Here is a 16,433-nt window from a genome sequence, read left to right as displayed (position 1 = left end):
CACGATGATTGGAGCTGATGGATTTGTTGCAGCCTTCATCCGCCTTCACAGCCGTTGAGTTCAAAGTAACTTTGTCCACCTGTTCCACCGTTGAGGTCTTGGTTGGATTGTTCTTTGTCAGGGACCTCACCATCGACCTTACCACTGTGGGAGACCCTACCAGGAGCATAGCTCCAGACAGCATTGCTCTTGGGATCTCAGGACCACACAAGCTTCTCCACCACGACAAGGTGACAATCCACGGAGAAGACTTATTTGCCTAATTAAATATCTTTCCTAACTCACAGTCATTGATTCAAAGACCAGGACAGTGTGCACCATCTCACTAAAAGTACTCAGAAAAGACCTCCTGAATTCATGACCTCTACCATTGAGATGGGAGCATGCTTATGGAAACACCCAACAACAGCAGATTTCCCTCCAAGTTGCACAACATCCTGACTTGGAAATATATCACCGATCCTTCATCATAGTTGGGTCTAAGTCCTGGAACTCCCTCCCTAACAACATCGTGAAGCAGCTGCACAAGAAGAATTTCAACAGTTCGAGAAGGTGGTGTTGGATTCAACTGTTTTAAGTAGTTTTTTTTTAACATGTGTAGTGTTTGATACACCTCAAGTGGCTGTACAAGGAATGGCCGCTTCCTAGCTTATTGGTTTGTCCATCAGGTGAATACGTGTTTTCTCATTGGTTGGTTTTGCCACAGGTATCTAATAGGTTTCCTGATTGGACTATTGTTAGCTAAGAAGTACCTCTTATCTCAGGTATAACAGGTGTCTTTTTTTTGTTACTCACTCTCTTGCTCACTTCCCTCACTAGCCCCAGCTCATTTTTAGTTCCTTTGTCTCGGCTCATCTCCCAGGAGTAAGGTTACTGCCAGGTGCTCTGTGACTGTTTCTTTGTTTTAAACTTTTCCAGTAAAACTTTGTGAAGCACCAAGTTGTTTTCAACTCATTTTTGGACTCCTGAAAGAACCTGCGGATTGGAAAATAACCAGATCCGACAGTGGTTCACCTCCAACTTCTCAAGCACAACTAGGAATAGGGAATAAGTGCTTTCAAGTGACATGCACAGTACAAACAAATTGTCAAAACAATTAATACTGCTCTATCGATGAAGATGCTGCAAGAGATAGAATTCCATCAACAATATGGGTTTTAAGGAAGGTCCTTAAGGAAGGATGAGATGTACAAGTGCTGGAAGGGTTTCTGGACAGTGAATCAGCAAGGATAGAACTGATGGGCAAACAGAACATAACGTAAGACAGTGTGTAGGGGATAGAGACTCACCTGTAAGCTAAAGCTGACGTATGGTTGCTGATGGAAATTCAGTTGGATATAAACCTAGTCTGAAATAAAAACAGAAAATTCTGAAGATACTAAGCAGGACATGCAGCATCTGTGGAAAGAGACACAGAGTTAACACTTCAGATTGAAAACTCATCAGAGTTCTGATGAAAGCTCCCAAACCTGAAACGAGAATGATTTCCTTTCCCATAGATGCTGAGTGTTTCCAACATTTTCTACTGTTATTTCAGATTTCCAGCATCTGCAGCTCTCTTGTTTTTCATTTCCATTTAGGGCAGCTGATCTCCTTTCCCCTCCCAACTGATATTCCTTTAGTTTATTTGATGGAATATTCATTCTCCCTTCTCCCCCCTCTGATTGGTCAGAAGCTTGAGAGAAAGAGCCATCAGGCTCAAGGACAGCTTCTATCCTTCTGTTACAAGACTCTTGAACAATAAAGATGAACTCTTGAACTCTGGATCTACCTCATCATGGCCCATGCACCTTATCTGTCTACCTGCACTGCACTTTCTCTGTAACCGTAACATTATATTCTGCATTCTGTTATTGTTTTCCACCTGTACTCTCTCGATGTACTTATGTAAGGTATGAACTGTCTGGATGGCATGCAAACAAAAGCTTTCCACTATATCTCAGTACATGTGACAATAATAAACCAATTACCAATTGCCTCACAAACATCAACAACTTAGAAGCTGAGCTGATGGCAATGCTACAGAGGGGCTTACACTTTCAGGCATTGCATGTACATTTGTACATTTATTTTGTGCTGAACTATCGAAATCTTAGTTTGGTAGAAGACCCAAATTTTATGGAATGAAAGTCATTCCAATTGAGTTTAACTATCTGGATTTATAATTAATCACGAAGTGTCGGTTCTTGGTAAAAATACTGGACCATCCATTTACTCTGGTTTCACATAATCCATCTGACTGTCAATTATTTGATCAGGCAAAAATAGCAGGAGAATTAAATAGACCATTATTTTTGTTCATCAGTCAAAAATTATGAACGTCATTATCTTTTATTGCTCCAATTATGCCATCGTTTGGAAGTGAAAAAGCAGAAAGAGCAAGATCACCAGAAATAATGTAATTGTGGCTAACTGGATGCTTGCTTTAAACACTTGACATTTATTCTGCTCAGTGGAGATCAACTGGCGGGGATGAGCTTCAGTCAACTTCTGTTGGCAGTCTCACTTGCTAATCAACTCCCATTAGGGGAATGCTGGGGGAAGACTCAGGATAATGACTTATAAACATTTAGAATTCCTTTATTATTCCAATTAGATTCTTTTGGATATCATCGCTCATCTTTACTTAGATTAACACATTGCCATCTCATTGTTTTCTGTACCATCTCTTCAGAAGAAATGGCAATTAATGGACTTATAGGCAATTAATGGACTTATATTGTGACAATTGTGGGGATTGAGGGAGAATTAAGGGAGCAGAACCTTGCAGCAATAAGTATTACCGTGCTTGACAAGGGGTCACCTATTGCTGCTATAGGCCCACCAATCAGGTTCAATGCCCGCAGTCTAGCCACAACCAACCTCATCTGGCACTGATGTGGAGGGTTTATCTCACCGGGCAGAAGAACTCTAGATGGTAGAAAGTCCTTGGATTAAGCAAGTTCTGCCCCTAAAATGCTCCCAAAGAGCTTTGGCAGACAGCAAAGCCCTGCCTCCACCTTTGTTTGCAGTCAAAGTTAACCTAAATTTCTTCACATGTTTCGGACATTCAAAATCTATCAAACTACACTGAAAATTTTTCCAAGAAAACTGTCTGTATCACAATTTTCCATAATGCAAACCCTTTCTTCTCACTGAATCCCATGTTATTCCTGAACCTTGGTGCAATCACAATCACTTTGATCCAGGAAACCCCAGAGTGCCAAATATCTTGCATTGCTTCTAACACTGGAATATGGTTTCAACTCTCAACCATTCAAAGTGTTGCTAATGCCTATTCATGGACGACTGTTTTGTGCTTTGATCTCAATGAGTCCTTTTTAAGTTTATCATTAAAGATTTGCACTTACGTGGCACCCTTACACTTCTCTCTATGATTCTGCTCTAATGAGTTACTTTGAAGTGCAGTGTCTATTCTGTTGCCAAGTTCATTTGCCATAAATGCTTGAAACCTGCACAGTGATGCTGTGACATCACAAACAACTAGCATTCATTAGCTTTCAGGTAAATAAATCCTGGATGTGTATGGAGCTGCTTTAAACTGCCGATCAGCTGAGTGATGGATGCCAGGGTGTTTATTACTTTGTTCCATTGCTGGGTTCAATGTAGAGTTCCAATCGGCAGAGCCATTGGCTGAAATTTCCCAGCATCACACTGGCAATTCATTTCTCCAACAAAACACCAGTCAGACCTTAAGGCAAGTTAAGCAGTTTGTATTTTGACATTTCAATTTGTCCTTGATCTATTAACATGTTTTCAATTAACTTCATTTGTTTATCTTAATCATTGAAGGAATTTTGATACAGTGTGCCTCCACGTTAGTTATTTTTTAAAAAAAATTCCTTGAGAACAAGTTTTTATACCATATCTCAGATTTTTGGCAGTGATTTGTGACTTCACTGAGGATGAGTTTCTTTACTTGAACTGCCATAACGCGGGGGTACACTATAATGAAGTTTGCATCCTTGTGGAACTGAATGAAGTTAACACACAACACAAACAACATCCCCTAAAGAGTTCGTGAAGCAGCTCACCCTTTACATCACTTTGTCCAACGTATATCGGAAACATCAGAAAAGTGGATTCCACTGCAAAGTATGATAGGGTGAGCCTTCAATTTGCCTAGGCACTACGATTAGTAATTGCTCTTTTAAAGATCTCTATCATTTCACCTCTTTCTATTTCTTGAAGGCAATCCCTGAAAATTAACTCTCCACCAAAACTTTGGTCACTTGTCCTAATGCTTCCATTCATTGTATAAATATTACACAGTCAGGCACACACCCCTTCATTTGCAGTTCAGAGAGTCACAGAGTCATGCAGTAAGGAAACAGGACCTTCGGTCCATCGAGTCCACCCACTGGAGACTCCCAAGGTGGAATATAAGGTGTTGTTCCTCCAACCTGACGGCCTCAACATCGGTTGATCTCCCAAAGGTGGACAATAGATTCAGACTTTTTCAGAAACCAGGGATCATTGTCAATTCTTCCTGATTACATTTCTGTGAATTATCTTCCTTTTACTACATTAAACATGCTAAATTTGTTGTTATTTACTGAATATGGCTCTACATTTTCTTTTCAACTTCTGAAATAATAATACCTTTCAGATATGCAGAGGCAAAGGATGAAGACGGAGGTTTAGTCTTGACCTCAGCTGCTGTCTATGTGGAGTTTGCACGTTCTCTTGGTTACCGTGTGTGTTTCCTTGCTCTGGTTTTCTTGCACATCCTAAGGACGTGTGGAGATATAAGAAACTCTGCAGATGCTGGAATCTGGAGTAATACCCAAAACGTACTGGAGGAACTTAGCAGGTCAGGCAGCATCCATGGGGGGAAATAAACAGTTGACACTTAGGGCCGAGACCCTTCATCAGGACTGGAAAGGAAGAGGGCAGAAGCCGGAATAAGAAGGTGGGGGAAGGGGGAGGAGCACACGCAAGCAGAGGATAGGTGAGTTCAGGTGATAGGTGAGTCCAGGTGAAAGGGGGAAGGTAGGTGGGTGGGGGAGGGGGAAGATGTAATAAGCTGAGAGGTGATAGGTAGAAGAGGCCGAGGGCTGAAGAAGGAGGAATCCGGTAGGAAAAGGCAATGGACCATGGAATAAAGGATGGGGGAGGGGAGGAGAGGAGATGGGCAGGTCATCAAGGTGGGGGAAGGGAGCCACAGGGATAAGGGAAGACAAAGGAGTGGGGAGGAGGGAAGAAAAAGAAGGGATGGGGTTACTGGAAGTTAGAGAAACCGATGTTGAGGCCGTCAGGTTGGAGGAACAACACCTCATATTCCACCTTGGGAGTCTCCAGTGGGTGGACTCGATGGGCCGAAGGTCCTGTTTCCTTACTGCATGACTCTGTGACTCTATGAACTGCAAATGAAGGGGTGTGTGCCTGACTGTGTAATATTTATACGCACCAATCTCCCAAAGGTGGACAATAGATTCAGACTTTCTCAGAAACCGGGGAACATTGTTTAAAATTGCAAGTTCCTTTAAATAATGATGTTGCAAGAGTTGGAGATGAGAGGGCTTCCTTCTTCCTCACATTCCTTATGAAGATTACATCGGACTACGACTGTTGTTGTATAGAAGATTAAGAATATGATTGGGGTTCCAAATAAAGCTAAACTTCAGTAGTCCACATTTACTGGAATGTGTGCAATTCCAGCAATTTCCAATACTGTATGTAGTTAACATGTAATTTATGTTTTAGTCATTTTGACTGCTTCAGTAGGGTTTAATGCCTTGTTGTTCTTATTGCAAGAGAGTTTCTCACAAAGAGCAGGCAAATGTTTGGCAGATAATTCCATTGTTTTGTGAACCATTGATACAGAAAGATCTTCAGTCCACCACCTGTACGCCTTGCTTTGGCATGCAGAGCAAAGAAAGGATTCAGTTAATCTAGATAGCCTTGGCAAGGGAACTTCCAAAGAACATCCAATAACCTGAGCTGGAAGGACTATGATAACCAGGCACAGATGACCTCCAATAATGGCCATCCATGCTTAAATTAGTTCATGAAAGAAGTGAAGAAAATTAGGGGAGAAAGCTTGGATGGATCACACAATTTACAATATAAAAATAAACTAAAGCTTAAGTAAAATGCCAGTGTTTAAATTTCAATAACTCCCAGAGATTTCTGTAGTGTTTACAGACTTCACTCTAGCCAGCCTTTCCAGGGCTTTATGGCCCACAAAGCCACCTCCTAAATTACTTCAGTTCACCACATCAGCATATCCTTTCTATTTGCAAAAACAACAAAATGCTGGAGGAACTCAGCAGGTCAGGCAGCCTCTGTGGAGAAAAGCAGACGGTCAACATTTCGGGTCAGGACCCTTCCTCAGAACAGAGGACAGGAAAAGCCCAATATATAGGAGGGAAAAGCAGAGCAGTGATAGGTGGACAAAAGAGGAGAGGCGGGGTGGGCACAGGGTGTTGATAGGTCGATGCAGGTGAGAGATAGTGATAGGCAGGTGTGGGGGAGAAGGGGAGAGCATATCCACTGGGGGGGTGGGTCAAAGGTGTGGAGGCAGGGCGCCCCATAGGGGGAGGGAAGGAGAGGAAAAGGAGAGAGAAAAAAATGGCGAGGAGAGACAAGAAAGTCCAAGCGCAAACTGGAGGAACAGCACTTCATTTTCCATCTTGGGACCTCACAGCCTAACGGCATGAGCATCAAATTCTCCCACTTTTAAGTAAACCAAACCTCACCCCACCACCTCGTCTCTTCCTTTCTTCCCTTTCCTAGCCTATCTCTTTTTTTTCTTCTCACCCATTTATTTTTCTCTCTCCTTTTCCTCTCCTCCCCTCCCCCCATGCCGCCTGTCTCCACACCTTTGACCCATCCCCCGGTGGATCTGCTCTCCCCTCCTCCCCTGCACCTGCCCATCACTATCTCTTACCTGCATCTACCTATCACCACCCTGTGCCCACCCCGCCTCCCCTCTTTTGTCCACCTATCACTGGTCTGCTCTTCCCTCCTATATATTGGGCTTCCCCTCTTCCTATCTTCAGTCCTGAAGAAGGGTCCTGACCCCAAACATTGACCGCCTGCTTTTCTCCACGGATGCTGCCTAGCCTGCTGAGTTCCTCCAGCATCATCGTGTTTTTTCATCTAGACTCCAGCATCTGCAGTCCTTAGTTTCTATTTTCTACTTGTTTCCACCTCCTGTATCTCTCCAATTTCCCTTTTAAACATCTCCACCATTTCACCTCCTTCTTGCCGACAATCCCTGAAAATGAAACTATCAGCCAAGGATGGTTGGGGTGAATAGTCTGTAAACACCACAGAAATTTCCCAGCCTCTGAGAGTTGTTGAAAATTAATCAATCTATGATTAATTTTTGGTCAGATTTTCATTCAACTGAGTCTCCTTGGCTGCATACTTCTCAGTTAAAAGTCCAGTAGAAGCAGTTAAGTAGAACTTGTCTTCTGTGAAACCGTCCAAATATATAAAGGTGTTAGGTACTTCCAGCCTGCTCCAGATATTCACTGGTAATCAAAGAAAGTGGTTTCTCTTGTAAATCGACCCTGCTTCAATTATGATTATGGGTTTACATTTATCATTCAATAGTTAGTCTTTAGAGAGTGCGACACAGTACTGGCACAGAATAAACCTTCTGTAATATGAGCTGGACGTCAAAATCTTACACTTGTGCCCCCAAAAAGTTCATATAATCTTTTGAGGAATAGCTGATGAGCACTGCATTGAAACAAAAACAATAGAAAAAATGCTCCAATATCACATCACTGAACAGAGTAGTGAGGCATGAAGTTAAACTTCGTCGGCAACAGTTCCTGTAACATTAAAAGCAGACAGACAGACAGACAGACAGACAGACAGACAGACACACACACACACACACACACACACACACACACACACACAGAGGCAAAAAAAACACATGCAAACAAATACAAACACACAAATGCACACACACTTTCCAAGTGGGCTGAACTAATGGCACAGAATTTGAATGAGTTACTTGCACTTATGCAACAAATTTCATCAAATACAAAGCAACTTGAAATATTTATTGCAGATGCTGTGGCAATGTAAAAGTTACAACACCAATTTGTACGCAAGATCCCAAAACCAACAAAGTAATAATGGATAGATTATCTGCTTCAGTGATGTTGATTGGTGTTGGACAGGACACCGGGGATACGTCCGCTGTTTTCCTTATCATATAATGTTCTTTCCACTCACTTGAGAGAGCAAATTTGTTTAAGAACTCATACTAAAGAGAGCACCTCCCAAAGCAAAATGTTCCGTCACCACTGGACAGGATCATCAGCCTGGACTTTTGTAGTGAAGTAGGACTTGAACACACAACCTCGTGACTGTGAAGAAAGAATTATACCAAATAAGCCACAGCTGACACAGATTTGAATGCAGTTGTAACAATGGAGAAAGTTACAACCTTCACAGTCGTTATTCTATGAAAGTCACTGCAACTTTTGGCATCTGCTCATTTGCAATGAAATGCTGTCAATGATCCCCTGCTTTACCACAGGGCACACTATCAGAGTCTTCTCCGATGTAACCTTCACTTATCTGATGAGAACTTAAAAAATTTACAAACTATCTTCACTGAAGAAGAAAGCCTCTGAAGATGCTATGCTTTATTGAACAAGTTTTAAATGAATTTTTAAACTTTCATAACCACAGATCCTGACAATGTGTTCTTATATGTGGAAATATGCCATCAGAATAATCATATCAAAATTCCATATCTCCCACAGTAATTTAAGATATGTTGGTGATATTTTAGTCTCCACCTTCCAATTTTTGTTTCACCTGCTGTAAAATACTTTTAAAGTGTCAGGTTACTCCTTTTTCACTTACAGATTTGTTATTTAGGAATATCTCAATTTGATGAGCTGCTCAGCTTGCTTGATATAATCACTGTTGCTTGTTCCCAGAGCCTGCCTAAAGGAGGTGTCTGACAGTAACTCACACCAACAAAGGGGAAATCTGAATAGAACCTGGTGAATAGAACCAGGTACAGTAGTGTAGCGGTTAGCGTAACGCTATTACAGTGCCACCAACCCGAGTTCAATTCTGGCCACCGTCTGTAAGGAGTTTGTACGTTCTCCCCGTGTCTGCGTGGGTTTCCTCCAGGTGCTCCGGTTTCCTCCCACATTCTAAAGGTGCACGGGTTAGGAAGTTGTGGGCATGCTATGTTGGTGCAGGAAGCGTGGCGACACTTGCGGGCAGCCCCCAGAACACTCTACGCAAAAGATGCATTTCACTGTGTGTTTCGATGTACATGTGACTAATAAAGATATCTTAGCTTATTTCTTTGTAGGCAGGGGTCAGTGAGGTCAATGATAAACAGTCTCCCTTCAGCCTCTCTCCCTTGACCTTAAGTCATAGAGTCATACAACACAGAAACAGGCCCTTCGGCCCAACTGGCCCATGCCAACCAAGATTCTCATTTGGCCCTTATCCCTCTAAACCTTTCCTATCCATGTACCTGTCCAAGTACCTTTTAAATGTTGTTACTGTACCTGCCTCAACCACTTCCTCTGGCAGCTCATTCCATATACTGACCACCGTCTGGATGAAGAAGTTACCCCTCAGGTTCCTATAATCTCTCCCTCTCACCTTAAACCTATGCCCTCTGGTTCTTGATTTCCCAACCCCTGGGAAAAAAAAACTGTGTGCACTCACACTACCGACGGTCCTCATAATTTTATACACCTCCATAAGATAACCCCACATTCTCCTACGCTCCAATAAAAAAGTCCCAACCTGCTCAACCTCCCTCCATAAATCAGTCCCCTGAGTCCTAGCAACAACCTCATAAATCTCCTCTGCACTATTTCCAGCTTGTGTGAAGATTCCTCCAAGTCTTCCTCACCAGCCTATTATGGGAAATATCAGATTGTTACATGGAAATACATTCTTGCTTGCTGTTATAAACACTAAAATTCATTTCCTTTGTCTTCAACGGATTGAATTCCAGGACGAAGAAGAACATACGCCGTGACTATATAATCTGTTTAGTGTTGTTTACGGTTGACCTTATTGGAAATTGTGGTAGATTCTGGAAACACTCAGCAAGTCAGGCAGGATCTGGACAAAGGGAGGCGGAGATAACATTTCAGTCAACGATCCTGTATTGAAACCAGGAAAGGAGAAAACACGTTAGTTTTAAGTTGCAGCAAGGGTGGGGAAGGATGGATAGAACAAAGGGGATATCCCTAGTGAGGTCAGGGTTGCCTTGGGGATAAACTGTTAATGAAGCCACCTGGTTGATATGTTAATGAGGGAGATTGGAGAGAGAAAAAGAGAGAACACAAACAAAGGAACATGTAATACCTGTGAATTGTAGTACAGAATTGTAGATCAGGCAGTATTAATGGAGGAAAATATTCTTTTACTGGCAGTGTATTCCAATGTAGGATTCAAAGGTGAATATGGTTAATGTCCTGGTTTACCGTTCATAACTTTGGACTTGATTTTCACAACAAAATGTGTGGGTTTGGAGCAAATAAATCATAGAGTCATGCAGCAGGGGATGCCACTTGGTTCATTGAGTATGTGTTAGCTCTGTAGGAGCTATTCTCTCAGGCCCACTGGTTTGTTCTCTCCCCATAGTCATGTATTCTGCTCCTTTAAGTATTTATTGAATTTGATATGAAAGTTATTATAAAATTTGCTCTTACGTTCTGTTCAGACAGAATAGATCCCAACAACACTGTGCATAAATGATTTGCTTAAGACCAGAGGATCATGGAATCGTTTAGCACAGAAATGGGCCCTTTTTGACCAACTCGTCCACGCCAACTGTGATGCCTGCCTACACTAATCCTAGTTGCCTGCATTATGCCCATATCTCTCTGTGTCTTTTCCATCCAGATGCCTGTCCAAATGGAGACACAAGAGACTCCAGATGCTGGAATCTGGAGCAACAAACAATCTGCTGGAGGAACTCAGCAGGTTGTAATTGGAATTGGTTTATTATTGTCACTTGTACTGAAGTGTACATACAGATCAATTCATAGATCAAGCAGCATCTGTGTGGGGAAAGGAATAGTTGATGTATTGGGTTGAAACCCTGATTCAGGGCATCTAGAATTCCTTTCCTACCACAGATGCTGCTCGACCTGCTGAGTTCCTTCAGCAGATTGTTTGCTGCCTGTCCAAATGCCTTTTACATGTTGTTGTTATATTTGCCTCCTACCTCCTCTGGTGGCAGCTCATTCCAGATAACCACTTCAACTGTGTGAAGTCCTTACCCCTCAGGTCTCCTCTTAATTCCTCCCCTCTCACCTTAAACCTGTGCCCTCTAGTTCCAGACTTCCCTGCCCTGGAAACAAGACTCTGACTATCTATCCTATCTATGCCCCTCATAATTTTGTAAACCTCTATATGGTCACCCCTCAGTCCCTTACATTCCAGTGAGAATAAACCCAGCCTCTCCAATCTCTCCTTCTAACTGCAGCCTTCCATTCCAAGCAACAAAGTGGTGAATCTCTTCTACACACTTTCTACTGCAGCCACATCCTTCCTGCAGTATGGTGACCAGAGGTGCACATAATACTCCAAGTGCAGTCCAACCAATGTTTTGCAGAGCTCCAACATGATGCTCTAAATCTTATATTCGATATTTGTAAGCAAGAAGATTTTATTGCTAACTTACAGCTAACAAGAAGATTCTTCTGTTGCTGCAAACATAGACTAACCTTCCCCACAAAACTCAGCCCTTCTCATGGACAGGACTCTTGGAAGTAAGTACTGGTATTGGTACCAAGGTACAGTGAAAAACTTGTCTTGCATGCCGATCGCACATGTCAGTTCATTACACAGTGCAGTTACATAGAGTTAGTACAGTGTGCATTGAGGTAGTACAGGTAAAAGCAATAACAGAATACAGAGTAAAGTGTCACAGCTACAGAGGAAGTGCAGTGCAGGTAGACAATAAGGTGCAAGGTCACAACAAGGCAGATTGTGAGTTCAAGAGTCCATCTCATCGTATAAGGGAACGGCTCAATAGTCTTATCACAGTGGGAGAGAAGCTGTCCTTAAGCCTGGTGGTACGTGCCCTCAGGGTCCTGTATCTTCTACCTGATGGAAGAGGAGAGAAGAGAGAATGACCCAGGTGGGTGGGGTCTTTGCTTATGCTGGCTGCTTCAACAAGAGGGAGTCCAAGGAGGGGAGGCTAGTTTCCGTGATGTGCTGGGCTGTGTCCACTCTAATATAATCCTGAATTACTTCACTGAGTCTCTAGGAGCTGACAGCAATAACAAAAAAACATTTACTTTCACTCAATTGGATCTGCCAAAATGTATCTTGCATGTTTCACATGTTGTGCTATTAGAAACCATTAGATCAGACTTCGGTGGTCTGTCTCTGATTGGCTTAAACTTATCCTTTCAAACTGAGGTAGTAGGACATTTTTCAATTAGTTGGACTTCAAAATTAAGCAGTGCATTATTGGAAGTAAAGTGCTTCAGGTGAGGAATACAAGAAATGAATAAAAATAAAAATTGATAGGTGGATGTGATGTTGGGATCATATGATGGTAAATGTCATTTTAATTCTCGATGCTTTATAATTGCAGTGCAAATGAACCTCCACATCACAGAATGTTACATATAATGGTTTAACAAATGATGGAGAATTCTCTGGATTATGCAAATACTATAGAGTTGAATGTTGCTGTGTTCACAAGTTCACTCAGTACATTCATACACTGACTTATCATGCATCAGGGCAGTTTCTGTTCGATGAAAAGATCTTGTATTATACTTGCATATAATAGGTATGCAAAGACTACAGATTTTACCATGTTAGCCCTCAATGTTGCACAATGCTACCATAATGTTCTAATATCAAGTTCTTCTTCTTAGTTAGTAATGTATGTGAGAGATAGTGAGCCTTTTGTAATTTCACTAAAACAGCATTCAAACATTGTGCTTGAGTGCCAATGTGGATTTAGAACTCAATTCTGCAAGCTCAAGGCCTTTTCTGGCATTGTTCAGTGAATGTAACAAATAAAATTCAAGCACACAAATTACATTTTATATTATTGATGTACCAAAATACATTGTGTAGCTTATAAACCTGTTTGCTGAATTTAGTCTGAATGACTTCAAATCAAATCTTGATGTTCTGTCGATTTGCCTCTGACGATATTGGCTTGTAATTCTATTGCTCACCACCAGGCTGCATTAAAGGTTACAGCATTGTGAAATCAGGTTTGACAATGGGACAGTCACCTTGGGATTTTAGTTTTGTGTATTTATATCGTTGTCCTAAATTCTGTGCTTGAAAAGAGACTGGGCCCTGTGTGATGTTGCTTTATGAACAATGGCAACTAGCAGAAGTCCATTAAAGTTGGAGATTATTAAAAGTAATATTACAGTCTTACTAACAATGAGTAATGTATTCAGATGGTATCAGATGTTCCCCAGATCTTTCAGAAATTTCCCTGGAAGAGTAATATTCAGCATAGAAATAGATAATATTTAAGGAAAGCCTTAAAAATGCTTCTTTCCAGCATGCTTTTATAGATTGCTTAATAGCTTTGATCTCTAAGATCCATATGCCTTATATTTTAATTACACAATTTGAAGTGATTTAAGTTGGCAGTGCTTGCCTGAAAATCTTGTTCATGTGTTGAAGCCTAGTGTGAAGAACTAATGCGATTATCAGTTTGGAATACATCAACTTTCTGGAGCTGGGAGTCACTCAAAGGAAAATGAATAAAGACTCGCCAAAATTTGGTGAAGGAACCACAGACAGGGGAAAGAAAACAACCTTGTGTCATGAGCATTAATTCTGTGCAGGAGTATCCACAATTGACTATACTCACCTCAAGAATATTTGATTACAGTGAAGTAAAATATGCTGAGATAGGCTGATATTCTTTCACATATTAAATGATGCAAGATAAATCTCTCCTGCATAACTTCTATGATTTTATTTTAATACCAGCACTTGACCATGATTTGTTTTTATATCTTGTGTTTCAAGAGGTTTTTTTTGATGCTTTTTTAAATTGTTAAGAAGACAAATCAAGAATTATTTTGCCACAGAACCTGTTGTATTTTCTGCTCTGCAATTGATTTCTTCCATTAATCTTTTATGGAAAAAGTGAAGCTCTGGTGCCAGTGTGAAGCTTAGTTAGATGTAATTAAGGGTTACAGAGTTGACCTTCATGGTGTTGCAATAACAGCTCCTATTCACACAGCCGGCAGTCAGCGAGACTGCAGGTCAGAAGTGGAAACAGTTAACACTGGATATTTTACTGGGTTTGAAGAATCTCAAGTAACAAAAGTGAAGAGTGACAGTATGCAAAGTGAGATTGATGAGTGCTTCAGGAGGTCTGATCAGCTGCATAAACCATTGCCATTATTTTAGAATACGGATCTTAAAAAGATCTACAATTATGTAGTGCCCTTCATGTTGCCAGAATGTCCCAAAGTACTTCAGAGGAAATCTTAAAAAAACTTTCATTGCCTCTAACCTTTCATTTTGAGCAGTCACAAGTCCAGCACGGAAACAGAGCCTTCTGCCTAACTCATCTATGCCGACCAAGCTGCCTACCTGAACTAGTCCAACTTGGCCCATATCCCTCGATATAGGAGAGGTATAGCGAGGTAGGACTCCTGGTGAGTGGTGTCACAACAACAGCCTCTTACTCAATGTCAGTAAAACTAAAGAACTGATTGTTGACTTCAGGAAGGGGAAGGAGGGTGTACTCGCTGGAGTTGGATGGGGGGGATCTCATTGAAACCTACCAAATATTGAAAGGTCTGGAAAGAGTGGACGTAGAGAGGATGTTTCCAACAGTGGGAGAGTCTAGGACCAGAGGGCACAGCCTCAGAATAGAAGTGCGTCCCTTTAGAACAGAGATGATGAGGAATTTCTTTAGCCAGAGGATGGTGAGTTTGTGGAATTGGGTATACTTAAAGTGGAGGATGATAAGTTCTTGATTAGTAAGGGTGTCAAAGGTTATGGGGAGAAGGCAGGAGAATGGTGTTGAGAGGGAAAAATAAATCAGCCATGATCAAATGGCAGAGCAAATGATGGGCCGAATGGCCTAGTTCTGCTTCTATGTCTTATGGTCTTACGGTCTAACATGCACCAGTCTACATTGGGAGATTAGTGGTGGAGGGAGTCAGCAGCTTCAAGTTCCTGGGCATTAACATATCAGATGACCTGTCCTGGGCACAACAGATAGATGCAATTAGAAAGAAAGCATGCCGGAGTCTTTACTTTCTTAGAAAGTTAAGGAGGTTTGGCATGTCATTGAATACTCTAACAAAATTCTACAGATGTACTGTTGAAAATATCCTGACTGGTTGCATCATGGTCTGGTACGGCAATTCAAATGCACAGGAATGTAAGTAGCTGTAGAGAGCAGTGGACTCAGCCCAATATATCATGGGCACATCCCTCCCCACCATTGGAAGTATCTGCCTCAAGAAAGCAACATCTATCATCAAAGATCCCCACCATCTTCTCACAGCTACCATCAGGCAGGAGGTACAGAAGTCTGAAGTCCCACACCACCAGGTTCAAGAACAGTTACTTCCTATCAACCATACTGTTCTTGAACCAACCGGCACAACCCTATTCACCACAGTATAGCAAAACCAGGTGAGGGAAGACTACAAGGAATATACAAAAGGGGGAATGAGGCTCAAGGACAGCTTCTATTCCACTGAGATAAGACTATTGAACGGTTCCCTTATACGATGAAATGGACTCTTAACCTCACAATCTACCTTGTTATGACCTTGCACCTTATTGTCTACCTGCAATGCACTTCTCTGTAGCTGTGACACTTTACTCTGTATTCTGTTATTGTTTTTACCCTGTACTATCTCAATGCACTCTGTACTAACTCAATGTAACTGTACTGTGTAATGAATTGACCCGTACAATTGGTATACGAAGACAAGTTGTTCACTGTACCTTGGTACAAGTGACAATAATAAATCAATAGCAATACCAGTGTGATTACCCCTTCTGGAGCCACCATGGATTTGTTGGGCTCAATGGCCTTTTGTGTTATAATCAATCAAAAAAAACACTTGCATTTGAGTCAGGTCATGTTGTGCTAACTCATTCCATTTTTTTCCAGGTCAAGATGATTGTTTTAAGGTAACCAGCATGTGAAGAACAGGTTTAAGTTTGTTGTATTTAAGGTAGTCGTCATGTCAGGAAAAAAAATAGCCATAAGCACTCTGCCTCCAATTGGAAATGGTTGGTTGGGTTTTAATGTTGTACCCGAAGAGTCCTCTGGTACAGAGGGACAGCCATTACCTCAGGCAACCTGTCTTTCTCTACTCAAGTCTCTGAAATGGAAATTCTCTGAGTTAGAGGGAAAGGTGTCACTAACTAGGCTGGGGTTGACAACTGAGGTTGTAATTTTATCATATTGGATGTTGGAATGTTTAAAACAGGTCACTTGCCTCCATAAA

The sequence above is a fragment of the Pristis pectinata genome, chromosome 11 (genome assembly GCF_009764475.1).
Source record: "Pristis pectinata isolate sPriPec2 chromosome 11, sPriPec2.1.pri, whole genome shotgun sequence".
Classification (NCBI taxonomy): domain Eukaryota; kingdom Metazoa; phylum Chordata; class Chondrichthyes; order Rhinopristiformes; family Pristidae; genus Pristis; species Pristis pectinata.
This window is presented reverse-complemented; position numbering follows the sequence as displayed.